Consider the following 4,545-nt stretch of genomic DNA (forward strand, 5'->3'; position numbering starts at 1 on the left):
TAACAGCAGCCTACATGGGAAGGGGGGCCTACATGAAGGATGGAGAGAGACTGTTTACAAAGGCTTGCAGTGACAGGATGAGGGGTAATGGCTTCACACTAGAGAAGAGCAGATTTAGATTGGATGTTAGGAACAAGCTCTTTACTATAAGGGTGGTGGAACACTGGAACAGGTTGCTCAGGGAGGTGGTGGAGGCCCCTTCCCTGGACATTCTCAGGGTGTGGCTTGACAAGGCCCTGGGCAGTCTGGTCTAGTTGGGGATGCCCCTGCTGATTGCAGGGACGTTAGACTAGATGACCTTTGGAGGTCCCTTCTGGCCTGGACCATTCTTTGATTCTATGACTTTTCTCTGAAGTCAGTTTTCACTCACAGTTTGTGGTGTGAAGTGTACTCACAGAATAGGTCATCAGTTGATTAGACAGTATGCTGGTCACAAAACCTCTTGGGGTAAGCCACATAGTGAGTCTGAACATTAAGGGAACAGTGAAAAGCCAGTTAAGCTGGCAAAGGATGAAATAAAGTCTCTGGTGAATTTAGGTACTTCACGGGGACAAATTATGCCACTGGTTGAAGAAATCTTTGTAAAATGTGTATGTGTAAGGATGGGTAGATTTCGGTAATAGCCTGAGCCTAGCTACCTGAGACACCTGGCATTAGGCATCTCTTGTTTACATGAACCAGAGCGCTGACAAAGTGCTTGGCTTGCTAGATGTTCTTTCCTGGAAGGTGTGTAGCCTCCTCAGGACATTACTCATGCACGGCTTGCAGCTTTGCTCTTTCAGCCTGGTTGAAGGCCACATGTAGCTGTGAGAGTAGATGTTTGGGTGTTTGCGATAGACATGGCTGTGAAAAGCTCACTGACCGCATTTCTGCAAATCTTTCTGCCCAAATAATGCTAGTAGTCAACTAATTAAGCAGTGCATGAAAATCTAGGCTGTTGTAGGCTCCTGTGAAAAGAAGCTTCAGCAAGGCACATTCCTGTGCTCCATGGGCAGGCCAGAAAGCATGTGGTCTCTGCAGCTGCTCTGGCCAGGCAGTCAGTTAGGATAGAGGAGATGAAATGGTGCTAAATCTTCCTTTCTTTTAAGTATGATTTTTTTTTTCCCCCCAGTGTGCTCTTATTCTCTTCGATTTGCACCATTTCTGCTGACGTGTCCCAAAAGGAAGAGTGTTTTGTTGTCATAAGCTTGATAGTTCCTTATGTTTTGTATAGTTTAAAAATACCATAGACTATTTTGGGCAGTGATCCTGAAACTGCTCACATTGTTTTTGGCTATGCAAGATATTTTCTAAGACCTTTGAGATTTTTTTGGATACATCTGTGGAAAAAACCCTCTAAAAATGTCAGTGTCTCTACAAAAGCAGTAGACAGGACATGTTTACTTCTCAGTCTTGTATGTAAACAGTTACATATATGCTTAACATTACTGTCATACCTAATTCTGCTCATGTATCAGGTTGGATCACAGCTTGCAAAAATCAGGACTTGGGTGTATAGCAAATGTTGAGTGTGTGTTGGTGGAGTTATTCATTGTAGGTCCCAACAGTTTGTGCACATGTCAGTAAACCTGCTTTTACCCTGTTTTGTTAATGTATCTAACCCTTGTTAACCACAGGTATTCTCCAGGCTGGCTTATGGTGTAGAGTATGTAAATAGCCTAGGCCTGCCTGTACTTGGAAAAAGTGGTTTGTATGGATTTGGGCTGTTATATAGTCTTCTTCTGCTCCTTACTGTATGGATGTAAAAATTACTGTTCCTTTGTATTGGCAGAAACCTAGTGCACTCAAATCAGATGAGGTGACAGGAAAATGCTAGTGAAATACTTGTTCAGAGAAGGGTGAAAATACACAGAACTGCTCTTCCTGCCTGCTTGTACAGTGTGCCCTCACTAGAAATGGTTAAACTGTCTTTGCTGTTGCATAGTAAATCAGCAGTTGAGAAGAACTGATACGTCAATTCTCTTTCTTTTTTTCCCTTTTTTTCACCAGTAGGATGTTTTGTTGGGTCGTTACAAGCAGAGGAAACAACTGGCAGGTGTGCTACGGTGCTGATGCCAGGATAAGAGTGAGTGAGTGGCCAGCAGAGGAGAAAGCCACTGGGTCCCCTCAACCTATTAAGCTAGCTTGGCTCCTAGAAGCAATGTCTGTGAAACTGTGCTTTCAGTAATTTTAGCATAAGAGTTTCCCATGCAGCTTTCCATAGCTGGTGTTGTGAAAACAGTGAAGCCAGCAGTCATCCAGGCAGTTCGAATCATGAGGCAGTCTATTTTCAAGTGCAATATGTTTTCAAGTTTTGTGATCTCAGGCAAGCTGGCTCTGCACCTTCCTTGGGCTCCCAAGGAGTAGCACTGAGTAAAGCAGGTGGCCAGACTGCATTGTGGAGGCCTGGTGCTGTGATGTGTTAGTGTGAGGGGAATGGCTCGTTACAGGTGTTAGTGGAAAGCATAAATACTTGCACAGTTCTTGTAGTTATTTTCAGACAGTGTTGTTCGCCTGGTGAGGAGATGTAAAGCTAGAGAGGGAGCCAGGGTGGTTGTACTTGCTGCCGTTGGATAAGAAAGACTTTGAGCCACAACCTGCTGCGTTGTGACGAACTCCTGCTAGAACAGCTTGGCTTTCAGATGCCATTGCACTGGGTTCTGGGGATCCTGGGCTTGGAGTGATCACAGGACTTTGAAGGAGCTGTCTACACAGCTACAGCAATTGTCTACAGAGTTCAGGATTTTCAAGGCCCACCTGCTGGCAGCAGTTGCATTTTGGCTTATCAGGGTTGTGTTTGTCCTGAGAATCACATGGCACCTTCTTTCTGCAGAACCTGTCCTTTGGAGGAACTTTTGCTTAGTGATAAACATAATCTGTAAAAGAGTTACAGTATTACTTGCTTTTTTGCCACAGCCCGTGTTTTTAATGAGGGGAATTTGTACTGGCTCACACTTGTGCACTGTGGATCTTGAGCCCCTGCATAGACCCTTGCTGCAGTTGAAAGGCAGAGGCAAGGCTGCATGGGCTGTGGCCATGGTAAAGCACACAACATCAGAAGCACTGAGTAGTGTAGCTGCACCTTGTCCTCAGCTTTTTAACAGAGAACTTGTTTTACATGACAGCTTTGAAGTCTGTCACTAAGATAACATCTTCGAAAACTCTGTGGTCCGCAGGTTGTGAACAGCATCTTACTCTTTAGGACAAAGACTGCTTTCATTTATTTTTGGATAGCACCTATTTCATTGTGGCCCACTGGAATGCAGTTAGTCATAACCAGAGTTTAAAAGAGAAGAGAAAAAAAAAAAGTAACAGAACTCAAACCACCAAATTTGTGACCACGGATGAATAACCTAACCTACTGTGCTTTCCATGCCTATTCAGAGTGCTTATTTAAGGTGTGCATCTGCAAAAGATGGAGACACTGGTGTTTTTCATAGATATTGCCAATTTATGGAATATGTGTTCAGTATTAGAAACTATCATTAAAGACTCTCTGGGTAATGTGGAACATTGCATATATGAGCTATATTTTCTGTTTAAGTATTTGTTGCTTTAAATAGCAGCTACAGAGACCCAGTACTGGAATAGCAGACAAGTTATTGAATGCGGATGAGGTTTCACTGGCAGAGCTCCCTAGGACCTGGCTAAGGAAAATGTTCCCTTTACAAATGCCAAAGCAGCATAATTTTTTTACTTTCCTACTATAGTTTTCAGTATTATGATGAGTATGGTTAGGAGTTGAATTCTTTGGATCTGACTGATAGATTGAGAGGACCTTTAGTCTTAAGCTTTTAATTTATTTTTTTGTCTGCAATAATTCTGAAGTGGATGGATTATACTCTTCTGGTATATTTTTGTTTTTAAATGCTATTATTCCGTTTGCTGACTTGGTAATTTGCCACAGCTTCCTTATTTCTTGGGCTGGTATTAATACTGTAAAAGTCAACTTAATTTCACTACATATATAAAAAAATTGCTATTCAGCTGCACTGCCTTGTATTTTGAAAGCACACTTGCACAATATGCTTATGCATGTAGTATTTTGAATTTCCAGCTTTGCTGCCAAGATGAGCCCGTTCTGCTTATTCCCCACACTTGGAGCTTTGTGTATTTTGTGGATGGTTTCTGTTTTGCAGCAACAGCAGTTTTAGCAGTTTGTGCTTTGACACGCCTATCTTCTCTGGTGTGAGATTTAGCAGTGAACTGAGAGTAGGGCTGTGTGGGAATGAGGTTGGAAGTCTCAGTTTTATATCTTTTGCAAAACGAAGAGCCATTGTTGAGCAAGGCAAGGGCCATCTGCTACCCCCTCTCTGAGGGCTGAAGGCAGGAAGCCTGAGCTTGGGTGTTGCAGCAGATAGTCATGGCAAATAAATGATCAACTGGGAGTCTTTTCAAGACACTTCTTCAAAATTATTTGGGCCTCCTTGGTCAACCAATCTGATTGTGAGACTCAGGAGTTGTATCAGATATGCATGTCTTCAGACACACATGTGAAACTCCCATCTCTTGGGTTGGACAGTCATTGATGCTGGAAGAGGAAGTGTCCAGGGAGGAAAGTAGTGC

The sequence above is a fragment of the Indicator indicator genome, chromosome Z (genome assembly GCF_027791375.1).
Source record: "Indicator indicator isolate 239-I01 chromosome Z, UM_Iind_1.1, whole genome shotgun sequence".
NCBI classification, from domain to species: Eukaryota; Metazoa; Chordata; class Aves; order Piciformes; family Indicatoridae; genus Indicator; species Indicator indicator.